This window comes from Pithys albifrons, chromosome 4 (genome assembly GCF_047495875.1).
Source record: "Pithys albifrons albifrons isolate INPA30051 chromosome 4, PitAlb_v1, whole genome shotgun sequence".
Classification (NCBI taxonomy): Eukaryota; Metazoa; Chordata; class Aves; order Passeriformes; family Thamnophilidae; genus Pithys; species Pithys albifrons.
In genome coordinates, this window is record NC_092461.1 from 1,583,979 (window position 1) to 1,599,204 (window position 15,226).

A 15,226-nucleotide genomic window follows, 5' to 3' on the forward strand; every position below is an offset into this window, starting at 1 on the left:
GAACGCTAATTTTTAGATACCTTCATTTTCGTGACAAGTTTTATTATTCATAGTCCATTAAAAGCCATCTTTACTGACTGCAAAATAATAATTGTCAGTAGAAGCATCACGAGAACATTTCTGACCGCATTTGCTTTGCGGAAAAATGAAGAGTTTGTTTTCTGCTTCCATTTAATTGGCAGAGTTCCTTTAAAGTTTGCTCTTGGCCCTGAGACTTGGGAGTGCAGTCAGGCATGTGGCTGAGAGCAGTCCTAATAGGCAGGCTAAAGCTCCCAGGCTACCAGGGGCTTGTTCACCAGGGGAAAAACCCAGCCTGCTAGCTCAAGCTAGCATGAACTTTACATACTGCATGCCTTGCTGGTTGATTAAAATGTAGTCATCCTTAAAGGCAAACCACCTAAGGACTTGCTGTAAGTCACAAAGATGGTTTTATGCAATGTGCTTTTATGTAATGGACTCTTTGGGGACGAGGGCTTGGTTTGCAGTCAGTGCAAGTTGGTTGGTGGCTCCTTTTAGCTTGCTGGTTGAGGCAGGTTCTCCTGAACCAGTTCATGTGGAAGCCAAACTGCACCTGAGCAAACATTAGAAGGTGAGGGAAGAAATGCTTTCAGTTCACAGCCACAAAAGTTAGAGTGACTTATGCATGTTCCAATAGGGAAAACTTTCTCTCATGGCCGATGGTTTGATAAGATACAGCAGGAATTAATTTTAGTGGGACTAGTAAACATGAATTATTGTATGGCTGGCCCCCTCCTAGCTGGATTTAGAGGCAAATTTGGAGGAAAAATATTAATCAGACTTTGTCTCTCAGTTGCTCTGATGCCCTCAGTCAAATGGTATGAGATAGCACACAGGAAATCATTTGCATATACACTCATTAGATACCAAAAAAAAGAGTAAGCAGAGGGATGTACATGACAGTGCATGTGCTTCTTACAGGGAGCTTAATGGTTTGTAGCTGCAGTTTCAACTGAGCCTGGAAAGCATCAGGAACCAAAGAGCAGGTCAATGAGCAAAAGCACATTGTGGCCAGCCCAGCAAAAAGGCCTCCGAGGGAACACTCATAAGACTGATAGTCACTGGATCAAACTATTGATAGATTTCCTTGTGTGAAGGAAGAGTGGGGGGGAAAGAGGTTCCTTTTCCAAGCAGATGTGAAGTGCCACCACTGTGTCCTGGCAGTTCTCTTTTCACTTCAGCAGAAGATTTCAATATGGGCATCAATTCTTTCAGGTGCTGCTCATTAAAACTGTGGGGGAGAAGATAAAGGCACAGCAAGCTGAGTGTCTTATTTGTCTGGCTTAGTGTATACTCCCCATGTTAGGGTAGAGACCACTCTGCCTAGTGTCTCACAACATATTGATGGGAAGAACTGGATCCAGACAAGGCAGTGTTGGCTCAGATCCACAAAATGTTACAACTATATGCACATACATGTCAGACTTGAAGTGTTCAAATAGACCCCAATTCTGGTGTATCAAAGTGTCTAGAAAACACATTTCTTCAAAAGAGCCTTTTCTACTTTGGAAGAAGCAAGAAAAACAGTAACAGGCAAGATATATTACAAAATCTGGGCCTCAGTCCAGGAAAAGCACAAGTTTCCAAGATCCTCACAGTTTTACATTATGGCCTATATTGAGGTCAAACCTTTCTGATGTGCAGATTTTTCTTCAGGATCCTTGAAGAGGAAACAATGTGGGTTCATTTCTGTTTTGTTTCTTTATGGTGTATAATGGAAATGTGATACTTGCTTTTTAAAAGGCTGGGGCTTCTTTTTTATTGCTAGATTCTGTTCTTGTTCTTCTGGTTTGCAATGAGACTTGATGGTGCTCTCAGGGTTAAGGATTGTGGATCCCTCCATGAAGAGGAAGGATATTGAAATTTTCCCAGATTCTCTCCAACATGCTTTTTTAGCAATCAAAGAAAGTCTACAAAAGCTGAAAACTTCTGAGCATTTGCTCATCTAAAACAGGTTTTGTTTTTATTGTATCTCATAACCCTACTAGTTTTCCTAGTCTCACTATAGCAATGAGATAAATAAAGCTTGAATTCCTATTGTCAGACAAGAAGGCACTGGGAAAATATCTCAAAAATCATATTAATAAGGATAAAAAAGCTGAAAAATATACCCTATCCTTTTATATATGGCATGGATGGCCCTTCAAGCTTTTTTGTAGGATAAGGAAAATCTCCTCAGTAAGTTCAGCCGTTCATCTCTGCTGCCCACGGTGAGGGAGGGTGTGGCTGAGATCGCTCTGCTCCAGGGATCAGGAGCACAGGTGTGTATCCAGGGCTGCCTTCCCATCCCTCTCTTGGCTTCTCTTGAGGGAAGTGCTGGGGTGACTCCAGTTCAGGACTGCTATGGCAGTTGATCCTGCCCTACTGGTTTGCACCAGGGAAGAGCAGGTCTATTATATCCTACTGTCTGCCCTTGGCCTTGCTGTGTAGACACTGATGAAAATCCTTTCCACTCATCCCTCTGCCTGCCACAGTTGACCCTGTGCACTCATTCCTTTAACACTACTTGTGGGTACATGCAGATGTCATTACTAAGATGCCTTGCTGCCTTTGGATGTAAAGGAACTGAAGGGATTCCACAGTGGGACAGGTACTGACCATTCAGTGGTGCTATTAAGAGATGTAAGATATGATGGAGATGGGTCTCTGTAGCCAGTCACCTACACAGTACAACACTGCTGGTACTTCCATGCTTTTTATGGATTGCTGACAAGGTAAGAGCTCCAAGTGGGTGCTCTATTATATGTTAGTAATGTTTACATCCATTGCTCAGGCTTTGCCTATGCAGAGATACTGTTTGAACATTTACAGGTAGTAACAGCCTGACAAAGACTGTCAATTAGACTTTCTGTGTATGTGCTGTGGCAATTCCCACATGTCCCTCCCAGCAGCAGGCTGTGGTCTGGCTGTTGGCTCAGTGCAGTTGTGGTGGGCTGGCTTGGCATGGGAAGCCCTGAGCTGCTCTTTGGTGTCTTCAGCAGAGCTGGACCTCTGCAGCCTGGTGAGAAGCATGTCCTGCTCTTGCCAGGACCCGTGTGTGGGATAGCCAGAAAGCCCAGGCAAATGTCCCAGTCCTTCTTTTCAGTCAAATTTCTGGGCAGATAAAAGAGCAGCCTTAGTAATGTGTTGGTTCTTGGCCTCCTGTCTGCTGTTTTAGGGTCAAGAGGCCAAGACTTCACTATTTGAGGTGTCTTCTCTGATGCAGTTCTGGAGTGCCACCGAAGGGCTCTGCCTCTGCTCCATGCATCTCCTCTCCTACAAGGAAGGACAACAGAAGGAGCAAAGCTCATAGGAAATGGGTTGCCTCACAACCCCCAGTGAGTGGAGCAGCCCAGCAACCTCACCAGAGACACCATGATTTAGAGTGAAAGTTGAAGTGGTGCAGAAGAGTCAGTCTTCAGGTTTCAGTCTTGGGCATTTTCCAGGGTGAACTCTGTGCATTTCCACAGAGACCTTGTTGTGCCCATGGTTTTTTCTGTCCTGTTCTTGGAGTAAGTGGTATCCACTACCCTCAGATTCTCATACTGAGTAGCCTAAGTCCATGCCTTCATGTCTAATTCTGCCTCATATAAACTTGTTTTCCATAGAATGAAAGATAAGGCCTTTAGTATTTTTTTTATTGCTAGAGAACGTGTGGGTAGGAAAACATCCAATCTGTCAAACTCTTCATGACTAATAAATATTAACTGCTACAAGTATTCTAATTATCTCCATTTTTAAAATTCTGTAGCCAACTACTTAAATATTTAACCATCTGCCAAAAAGCACACTTGGAGGTTTATTCTACAACATACAAGCAGTGCTGAAAATGGAAACTTTTAATATAGTGTCTAGATGAATATGACATTGATTTTCTGCTTCAGCTGATGAAGATAGTGTTTTAAATTTTGTCAGGGCCTCCACATAATGGCAGCCCCAGTCTCCTCTAAACATTCCTCCATCTGAACATGCCTAAAGATCAAATTGGCACAGAAAGGTTTAAAAACTGCCTGTGTTAGGATACTGAACACAATGGACCTAGCCAGGATGTGCCCATTGCCTCTTCTGCTTGATGCAATAACCAAACACAGTAGGATGAATGCAGAACAAGAATAATGACACTCATTTCCAATTCAAGCTTAGCAAAGCAGATGTATTCCAGCTGGGCTCCCAACTCCTGGTCTCCTCACTTTCACTTCCCTTTGCATTCTTTGCTCCTCTTGATCTGGCAATGCCTGCAAGACTGGTGCCTTGGGGGGGAAAAAAGGGAGAGAGAGACTTTGAAATCCCAGGCAGCAAGCAGGAACAATCCAGACAGCAGGTGATATTTCAAAGCTTCAGGTCAAGATGAGTCATCAAGCCCCGAGGCCTTATATTGCTTCAGATCCCCAGAAGTCTTCTGAATTCCAGAAGCTTCCTGACCTCTTTAAAGGTAATAATGAATAATCAATACTATGTTTGATCCCTTGCATAAAGGCATTACAACAAATGGCACAAGGTCTTTTGAAAAGAAGAGCAGTATTTTGATCTTACATTGTACAATTGCCATGCTCAAGAGAACTGCCTGGCTCCCAGGCTTAATTATGTAATGACATCCAGCTGGACTCCAAAGGCCCCTGCAGAAAGCCAGGCTCCTCTGGGAATAAAGTGTCTGATAGGAAATGTTCAGTTCCGAGATCCTCTGGCACAGAGTGACATTTCTGAGGAGGAGCCTCTGCTGTGTCACTTTTATGGTGTTCTGCTTAGGACAGAGCAACCAAAACAAGTTCATTTTCAACATAAAAGACACCAGTTTTGGGAGGGAGACAGAGCAGATTTCAGGCCTAGTTTTCCCAACACATGAAGAAGATGCTGTTCAGTGAGATTCTTCAAACTTATGTAAACTTAATTCCTTCATTTCCTCCTTTCCCACCAATTATATGTTGCCTCTGTTGTTATATTAGAATTGTCTACTGAGACACAAAAGGGGAGTGATGTTAACTTGATCTGTCCCCTCACTAGTCAGGGAACGTCAGAATGTCTTTTGCCTATGGAATAAAATGTGTTGTGTTACAGATGTCTGAGCACACGTGGATTCTGAAAGTGCATTTGCTGTCCAACCAAGGCAAGGAGCCCTGATTATTCAGGAAGATATCCTGGAGATGCCACTGCCTCCTTTCAAAATGTTGAGGTAGTATTTAATTTCCTTTTATTATTTTTGTTTTCCTGATGAAAGCTCTGAAATGTTCATTTTATTAGTTGGGATCCCAGGATTCCTGCCACATTGGGTAATGTTTCAATCTGAATTACAAGTGGGACTTGCAAGTCTTCCTTGTTGTCTGGGTTGGGATATGTACATCTTTATTGGTTTATATAACAATTGTCTCTTGTACATAATGAGGTGCTAAGAGAAACAATATGTACAGCCCTGGGTCTGGAACTTCAGACTGTCATATTTCCACTCACAGTGCACCAAGAGTGTTCTGCAACCCAAAATCTGTAGTGTTGATCCATAGAGGGACTCCATGGCATCCCTGCCAGTAGCAAAGTCCATTAGTGCAGTGCTGGCTCTGGCTGTGGGTTGTATTAATGGCTGGAAGCTCTTCATTCACTGAAGAGCCAGAGCAGCTTTGCTTCCCATCAGTTTTGGCTGAGAACAAGGACTGAATGATGCTTCACAAGCAGTGACTTCACAGGTTCTCCAGAAGAATCCTGCTTTTATCGTCTTTAATGAGACTAACAATTCTGTGCTCTGCTTATGAGGTACAGCAACTACTTGCAGGTGACTTTATTTTTTTATTCATTAAACTTGAAACTCACCAGGTGAAAATTAGAATGTACTGTTATGACTCTTGTACACATTTTTAAATTCAAATCAAGAGAGAACAGTCTCCTCAGATGATCAGAAACCTACAGTTTTCTTAAGCCTTGGGGATGGAAGAGCTCTGGTGGAGTCCTGTTAAATCAGATTTCAGGCATGCTCTGCTCTCCCAGTCCTACCTCTCCCCTGAGTGAAGTTTGCATCCACATTGCTATTAGAAATTAATATATGTGGAGACAGAAGAAGAATGAAATGTAAATTATATCAAATGTCTAAGCTGTAACACTTATAATTTAACTCTTAGTTCTCTCCTGTTTCTGAATATGCTTTTTTCTTGCCTTTCAGTAAATTCTGCTATTCACTATCAGTCTGAATATGCTTTTTTCTTGCCTTTCAGTAAATTGTGCTATTCACTATCAGGCTTGTGTGTATATGAATATATTTGTATGGATGTATTTGTGTGGGGGTCTGTATCTATACAAGGAGGGGGGGATAGACAGAGGAACATGTGCCACAATTTGCTTTAAGGTAAATTTATAATTTTGTTACTGACTGAAGAAATTAATAGAAGGAAATTAATATATAAACAAATAGAGATTTTAATGGTTTTATAAGGCAACAACAAAGAAGCTTGTATTGTATTTCTATTTTCAAAGAAAATTCCATGATTGTGCATCTAATAAATTGTTGAAAGTTGAGGCACCAAAGCAGTGCAGTGCATTGGCAATGAGAGCAACCCTCTCTCAGCTGGTGACAGGTTTTGTGTAGATGGTATCAGTAGGCACAGCAGAAATAAGATGCAGTGTATCCCTTCCCTGGAAGGGAGTTGAGGCTTCTGACTTCTGGGACTGCAATTTTTTAATTTTTTTTTTCTTTTCTGATTTGATTGTGCTATCAACTTGATATCAGCTTTTGTTTAGGGTTGGTTTTTAGCCCCTCTCTCCATTTTCCCTCCATCCCCCCAAGACTCCAGTATTTCCTTTCCTGTTTTGGCTGAAAGTAAATGAAACTTTCTGACTGCCAAGCATAACCAAAACAAAACTTCATGTAAATGTTAAACAAAAACCCCAGAGGGCTCCGTCCTGCCCTCTGGGCTTGTCAGGCTGGTAACAGCGTGCTAGTTTTCCTGCATGTGGCAACCACAGTGAGGGCAGTCTGGCACCAAAACATCCAGGAAGGTTTAAATTAGTTGCAGAAATGCTGGTTGAGTTATGGCAGCGCCGTGCTCGGCACATGTGAATGAGCTGTACCGTTTCTAGCAGGTTTGCTGAGCTCTTTGCTGGCACAGCTTGCACTGAAAGGGCCTTGCTGTTCTCCCATCTCCCAGGGGAGAGCAGTGCAAAGGAGACAGAGAGCCAGAGTCTGCAAGCAAATAGTTCTCTTCCATGGATAATACATTTCATTTCCATGCTTACTTCTTAAACTGCTATTTGACCATTTGCAGGCTGTGGTCCAGATGGCTCTATCTGGCTTGAAGGACTCTTTCCCAAGAGGTAGCTTTTCCCTTCTCTGTGATTAACTGAAAAAAAACCCCAAAAAAACCATATCAGGCTTTTCCCCCCCAGTGCCTCGTCATCTCTCTAAAGTCCTATTTACACTAAGAAAATTATAAACAATGTACTGAAGACAAGATTTTCAGTAAACAAAACTGTTTTACAAGAATAGGGATAAAAGAGTTAAAAAAAAATAAACCAGAGTCCATTCCAAGCCTTTACATTTTGAAAACATTGATGAAATTAGTTTCTCACTGTTTCAGCAGCACTACTTCTAAGCTTCCTTCCCACGCTGCTGTGCAAGTTGCTTGCAGAGGACTCGGGGATCCAAATGCTCAGCAAGGCTGATCCTGGTACATCATGCTGGGAAGGAAGAGGCAATTCAGCTGCCCTGGGTTGAGCAGGCTGTCAGACATCACCAGAGAAGTTACCACAAAAAGAAACCTCAAAACTTTGTTTCAAGTGAGGGCTGGTAATCAAGGCCTTGGTGCTCAATCATTAGAGAGGGGAGGAAGCGTTTAAAGTCGGGGAGCTGCAGTTTCTGAAAGTCATGAAATTGAAACGAAGGCATCTTTTGCCAGCTGGTTTCACACCCCCAGTTGGCAATCCACAAAGGTTGAGAGGGGGAATTAAACCCATTTTTCAACAGAAATAACTATTTTTGTGATTATCTTATAGATTCCATGAGCTGCACTTCGGTCCTCTCAAGACAGGCAGGCAGCTGCATGAGGGGTGGAAAGAGAGAAAATGCTGAAGCTGAAATCCCCCCCAACACCACCACGGGCAGGGAAGGAGCTGTTGGATCCCAGCCATGAGGCTTCTGCAACCTGCTTTGAATGGGCCTGAGGGGATGCCATAATGTAGTGTACACTGAGCCAGGTATGTGGAAAACTGCCTGACATGGGGCTCTATTTCAAAGAAAAAAATACAGATTCCTTCCAGGCTTTAATTGTTTTTATTTCACTTGCTTTGCTCTTGGGGCTAAGATTGCCTTCAATAAAATGAGATTAAAAAAGCAGAGTGAAATAATGCTCTGAACCAGATACAGGGCAGGAGAATTTGGAGAAGAAAGGGGTTTTCTCAGTGTCAGTCTTTAAACCAGCTGAAAGACCTGAAATAAATGATGAGTGAAGTTTCTGATCACTGGATGAGGTACAATTCTGCTCTCATTTGTTGGTTTTATTGTGGGTTTTTTTGAGTTTTTGTTTCCCCCCCAAATCATTGGCATTCTAAGTCCATGAAGTACTATTGGGTGGAGGTGATTTTGGTCACCTTACCTTTGGTGATTTTGCTGCCTTACATCTGAACTGATGGTTTGGCTCTCACCTTTCTCAACTCTGGACACAACCTTACCCTCCAAACACACCTGAGTTTCCAGCTGAAAACGAAATTTGTTTTGTGTGTCAAAGATCAGGCCCAAGCCCTCAGCTGTGAAGTGCAGGAATGTAAATACTTTGCCACCTCATTTCTCAAAAGATCCCACCTGTGAATATTCGTTCTGTTGTGAAATAGAAATAAAAATGGACAGGTTATATATGGCTTTAGAAATGGGGTTTAGAGTTTTCTTATTAATTCCAGTTAGACTCTAAAAGAGTTCTAGTTAATATAGTTAGACTAGTTAGGCTCTAGAAGATGCCACTGATTAATGCAGCAAAAATGAAGAGAAATATCCAGAGCCTTTTGTTGTTGCTTTGCCAGTTATCAAATAGTGTACAAACCCTGCAGATCAGTAGCACACAACCTCTTCAGAACCCATGTGTCATTCTGACAACTTTCCAGGACCGAGGGGGGCAGCCCTAATCTGCATCCACATTAACATAAATTTACATAGGAATTGAATCAGAGATGAATGTGTGCAGTTGTTATTATTGTGTATTTACAATAAACTTCACTGTAAGTGTTGACAGCACTTCACAAAACAGAGAGGGAGACAAAACATTCTTTGAGAGTCAACGAGTAAATGAAGCACCATTTGCCTGATAATGGTTCCTCACTGGCTTCCCAAAAATCTGATGTGGCCACAGGCATTGAGGAATGCAGCTCTGAGGCTCTCAGATGGCAACTGCACTTGCATGAATGGCAAAATAAATCTGATTTTCCACATATAGGAACATGCTGTGGTCTGTGGTTGGAGAGAATGATTTTTTTCAGGGACAGGGATAAGGATTCTGGAATTTCTGCATCCTCCTCCAACATTTTATCTCAACACCTACTTATTTACTGATCTGCATGAGCTCCACCTCCCCAAGAGCTGTGCTGCAGGAGGAAAGGTTTCACTTTTCTTATGTTTCTACTTGCTGATTAACTGTTTACCCACTGAGCTGGCACTTCTGAGAGAGGTGAGCCCTGAGCCTGTGCTGGAGGAGTGGTGGCAACACTGCTGCAGGTGCAAGGGCAAGACAGGGAAAATTTGCAATCTCCTGGTGTGGAAAAGGCTGTGGTTCACAGTAGGGCTACAAGTATGAGTCTTTCATTCCAAAAGAAAGGACCATCTCTGAAAAGGCTTTTAAATAGATGTGCTTTTGATGTGGAGCAGAAGGAAAAAAGTATTCTAAGGTTGACTTTTCCACAAAAAATTAATCTGCAATGGGCATTGACATTTAATGAAATGGCCTGTAGCATCCCCAGCCCTAGAAGATCCTGGGAAAAACTCCAAACTGCCAACACAATTGCTGGATAAACCAGCCCAACAGACCCAGAGGGCACTGCCAGAAGAAACATCCCCTTTAACTTTCAGCCATGGTGATGCTGTGCATTCATTAGCAAAGAGGTGGAAGAACAGCACAATGTGCTTGGATAAATTGTTGAGTGTACTTGTTTAGGTCGTGGAGTTAACTGTTATTTAGACCATTACATTCAATGCCTTTTCTCTTTATAAAAAGCACAATAATAAGGAAAAGGATGTATGTGACCAGTGCAGGTCTCTTTGTAATATTTTTGGGGGGCTTATGTTCTTCAGGGTAGGGAGGAAAAATAATTAAACCTTAAAATGATACACCTGTCAGTTCAGATAAATCTGATTTAGAGCCAGGGTTGAATGTGGCACCTCAGGAAATACTTTGTTTAGAACTAAGTGGATCCCAGCAATGGTTTGAGGGTCAGAAGTGGTAGAAATATAAAACAGAGTAAGCCCCTGTAACCTTTATGGGAAATGCACCACTATGTGAGCCTGGTGTTGTTCAGAGCATCTTTTGGCAGTTCTGAGCTCTGTTAGGACCTTGGCAATGAGAGAAAAGGGGCTGAGCTGGGGCTCCCAGTCCCAATGGTTTGCCATGGCACATTAACCCACCACCTTCCACCAGCTACTGCTCTGTGTGAGCTCAGCCTGGGGGGAGGATGAAGTAAGGCAGTTTATCCTAATCTTTTCTGACTCCAAGTTATCTCTGTGAGCCCAGGTCTGAAGAGGAGAGAGGAACAATGGCCTTCTTAGGTATTTCTCCAGTGGGCCCAACTTCAGGCTGTAACTGTAGAGGAGTAGGAGATCAATGTCTCTTTGTTAAGTTTTCCTGTGCTGTTTGATTCAAAAGCTCATCTTTTGTACTCTATGAGTCACTTTCCTACTGGTACTCTAAAACAGGAGAATGAAATAATCCTTTTGGAAATCTTGGGACAATTCTTGGCCATCCTAAAACGTGGTCATAAATAATGTTATCCCCGTGAATCAGAGTAACTCAGCTCAGGACTTTTGCTTACAAATCATCTCATACATTATTTAGCCAGTTCCAATTCTGGTGACTTGCTGAAGAGAATCTGGGTCATAAATTGATATATCCTGAACTGGGCCAGTGACACAGTGGATTTTAAAAGGACTTTTGCTGCAGAGCCCCAGGTCCTATCCCCTGCTGCAATAAATCCTTAATTTTTTTATGGAGTGTGAGATAAATAGAAAGGACTGGGAAAGCTTTGGTTTGAAATACACTATATTTTGGTTTGAAATAACCACTAGCCTAGTGGTTAGACACATTTCCTGGGGGACAGGTTTACCTCAGACAGAAGAGGGAGCTGAAACTTATCTCCAGCCATCCAAGGGACAGATCCAGCTGCAAATAGATGAGAAGGTGGTCATGTGTCCTCCAGGTGCTTTCTGTGAGGCAGCCACTGAGGAGACAGGTTCTGGGAACATGAAGGTCAGGCAGAGGAATGCTTAGGTTGTGAAAGTGCAGATACAAGCATCAGGCTCCTTAGGGCCAGTGTATCACATGTCTCTAAATGTAAGGTAATTCCATCATGTACCATTAAGCATCTGTAAATTCAGTTGACCAAATGAGAGGGGTCTGGAGGATCTAAATTTTAATTCAAGTGCCTAACATGGCAGCCTGTTCATAGAATCATGAAATCATTACTTCAGCCTATTTAGGATCATGTGCTTTTGTGTTTACTATAATCTTTCCAGCTCTTTCCCCAGACTGCTATTTTGAGCTCCCTTCAGTACCCACAGAGGGCTCCGTGACCCATCCACCGACTGCTGAGTTTGCTGTGAGACTCACTGCAACTCTGCGCCTGCTTTCCCCTCCCATCTGGCAGCCAAAATGAAGTGCTGCTGACTGAATGACCAGTGATTCTCTTGGAAGCAGAGCTGCACAGGCAGCAGCAGCCAACTCTGTCACCATTGGTGAGGATTTGTAGCTTGGGCTCCGAGACATCTGGCTGAGATGTTTGTGCAGTCCCGTATTGCTCTCGCTGAGGCTCTGTGTTCACATCTGGAGTCTAGACTGAGTGACTCTATGGGCTGGCCTTGGAGCCTCCAAACAGCTCATGTCCCCCTCGTCCTCCAGCTTTGTCTTTTTATTGCTTTACCGGCTTGTTTGTTTATTTGTAGTAGGTGCTTCTACCTCATCTCCTTAGACTTTCCTGTCAATGCCACTTGAGAGCTTCAGGGAGGAATGGCAGTGACAGAAAGAGCCCAGGTGAAAGCAGATGGGATGGGCAGGTGAAAGAGACTGTGTTGTTGCCCAGGTGAAAGCAGATGGGATGGGCAGGTGAAAGAGACTGTGTTGTTGCCCAGGTGAAAGCAGATGGGATGGGCAGGGGAAAGAGACTGTGTTGTTGCCCAGGTGAAAGCAGATGGGATGGGCAGGGGAAAGAGACTGTCTCATGGCAAGGCTTCAATCACACATTTATGGGGATGGGGGATGCCTGGTGCTTGATTTCTCTGTGTCTTCTGAGTTCCACAGCTGTGACTGTGGGCAATGACAGTGCTCAGCAGCACAGTTTGCCTTCAACACACGTGACAAGGAGCAGGGGTTTCTGTGGGCTGGCAGAGGTGGCCACGTGGCTGAGTCAGGCAGGGAGCTGAGCTGCTCACTACCCTGGGTTAGATCCATCAGAGAGCTGCAGGGACCACCTGGGTCATCACAGAACAGTTCTGTCTCAAGCTGGTTAAACTCATTTTGAGGGTGAGGTGCTGGGGTCAAAGCCTAAACCAGGACACAAGGGTTAGTATTTAGTAGCCTGAACGTAATGATCTGAGACTTTGGCACAAGGACAGTTGATGCACCACAGGTCCTGTGGGAGAAACTTGGGAATTGAAACGAGACATCCAGGTTTAAGAAATTAATCCCTTCCATTAGTCCTATGTTCTGTCTTTGTGCTTAGCAGTGTATAACTTGAATATGGGATGATGATGGCTTTACCCCTGTGCTAGAGCTGTACCCTGACAACAGGTGGATTCCTGCTTGAGCTGACTCCATCTCTGGCAGTATTGGCTGTTGTTGCCTGCCCTGGGAGCAAGTCTTCTGAAATGATGCTGCCCTTATCCTCAGCCTCACTTAATCTCTTTCCCTTGGGCCTTTAGTCTGTTAGTTCCCCTCACTCCCCTGTCTGTCTCATACTCTCCTTGTACCGGTTTTCCTTTGTTTTAGATTTCCTGTCTGCCACTGCTGAAGAAATACTGCTACAGTGTCAAGGGCTAAATAATGCTGACAACAGTGGGGTTATGACCTGGAAATGTAGTGGAGGAACTGAATGGGCTAATAGTGAAAGTGTTTGAAGTGCTTGAAAAGATGGGTACTACAGATATACCTGTTTGTGTATGTTATACAGATAAACCAGAATCTACAGTAAGAGAATGTGACAAACTCTAGAAATTCAGACACTGAAATACAGTTCAAGTCACCCTTTAAAGGAGGGTAAAAAGAGATTTCACATATTCTCTGTGCACTCAGAGCACCCAGCAACAGCATGATGGCAGTTCTAAGTAAAGGGCCTTAATCAGAGTATATAAAAAGACTGGAATTATGTTCGAACAACATGTCCAGCTCCCAAGCATTGTCTCTTTCCTGCTATCAATGACACCCATTGTGCAATAACAACATTTGCACAGAGATATGTCCTCTTTTGTGCCCGGAGAATATATTGAAGCAGCCCTAGGGTAGCCTTAGCTAGAAAAGTCCCCAGGGGCCTGTCTGCCAGCTCTGACTGATGCAGAGCTCCCGCCGCTGATAACGGGGCACATGTGCTGCTGTCGAGCTGAAGGAGGCAATCTGGGGCACACTCACATGTGCTCAACAAGGAGCAAGTTCAAACCTGTTTAAGAAGTTCGTTCCCGTCAGTGGTGATTTAAGCTAAGTAGTTGTGCTGTTTATTGGAAGCATGGAATGCTCACACAGTCAGCCACTTCATCTTGGCTGTCACAGCGGTAATTTCGACACAGCCAGGGGAGTCAGAAAGACAATGAACAGCTGAGATCTGTGACATCCTAAATCACGCAGCACGAGATGCTAAAGGTGTATTCCATTAGATGTTTGCCTGCTTGTATGTGGCAGAATTCCTCTACCTACTTCACTTTCTGAGTAGTTGCAATTAAGAGGTGTGAAGTCTTTTAAGCTGTAGATCACTTTTCCGAGCTGTAAGTGGCTATTGTTGGTTGAATGTTGTGGATCCATTCAGGAGCTCCAGTGCATCAGGCAAAATGTCAGCGTAGGTGAGGGCAGAGAAAGCAGAGTTTTGCCGTAGAGATTAACATATCATCATTGGAGAACAAACATAAATTCCCCCCACTCCACTAAATGCTCTCACCGGAGAGGAAATTAAAAAAATGATCACTACAATGTTCAAGAAACATAAATACACTATTAGGCAAATGAGCATTGTAAATGACATTTGTGTTAATGTCACCTAAATTTATCATCAGTCATGCTCCTTCTAGGGGTATCTCACGTGTGCTAAGCAGGACAGCGCTGTGTGAATAGTTCTCACCATTCAGTGTCACAGAGATTGATTGTTTGCCGGGCTCAAAAGCCAGGGCTGGCCTTGTATCAGAACACTCGTGTTGGGAGGTTGAACATAGTTCCTCTGTGTTTCCCAAAATTATTCAGTTCCTTCATCACATGAGGGAGTGCTGCACAGTAGAAAATGCAGCTGAAGATATTCCTAGGGATTATCAGCTCCTGGAAGTATTAATGCCATCTCCCTTCTGATGGAGAAACTGAGTTCAGCTGTAGTTATTTGGCTTTTTCCTGAGAGATGCCCACTGAGGGCACCTTCAGGTAGATCCACAAAAGTCCTTAAGCCCCAGATGGACTCTTGAGCTGTAAGTAAAACCCAGTGTTGAGATTCCAGCTGGTTGTGTCAACAGGAGTTTAGATATTAAAAAAAAAAAAAGAGAGAGAGAGAGGGAAAGCAAAAAAAAAAAAAGGCACAGTGATTAAGTACCTTTCTGGTTTGGACAAACTATGAATGAAACAAAGATAACTTCTTCCTGGAATAAAGTGTTCTGTTTGCTAAACAATCACTTTGTTATTATTTACTTCATACTGAAATGGCAGCTGAATAAATACAAGAAAATGTTTTCAAACTTGTTCTCCTGGCAAGAATCCCACTGACCACAACAGTATTTTACCTTTGCATGGATTAGGAGAACAGCAGGATCTGAACAGCCAACCCCTTATTTGTGTTGTTGGTGTTTCTGAATCTGTAATAAGGCAGTTCTGAATGC

At 43.2% G+C, this 15,226-nt stretch overlaps 1 long non-coding RNA gene across 3 annotated transcripts in view; it reads left to right on the plus strand.

Moving 5' to 3' along the window:
- The window catches only part of LOC139671024 (uncharacterized), a 209,408-nt gene that overhangs the window by 58,408 nt on the left and 135,774 nt on the right, over positions 1-15,226 (plus strand). For all 3 annotated transcript variants that reach the window (XR_011697652.1, XR_011697650.1, XR_011697651.1), the window contains exons 4-5: positions 5,053-5,167; positions 7,969-8,169. This is a non-coding gene — a long non-coding RNA (uncharacterized lncRNA). The remainder of the gene's footprint in view (positions 1-5,052; positions 5,168-7,968; positions 8,170-15,226) is intronic.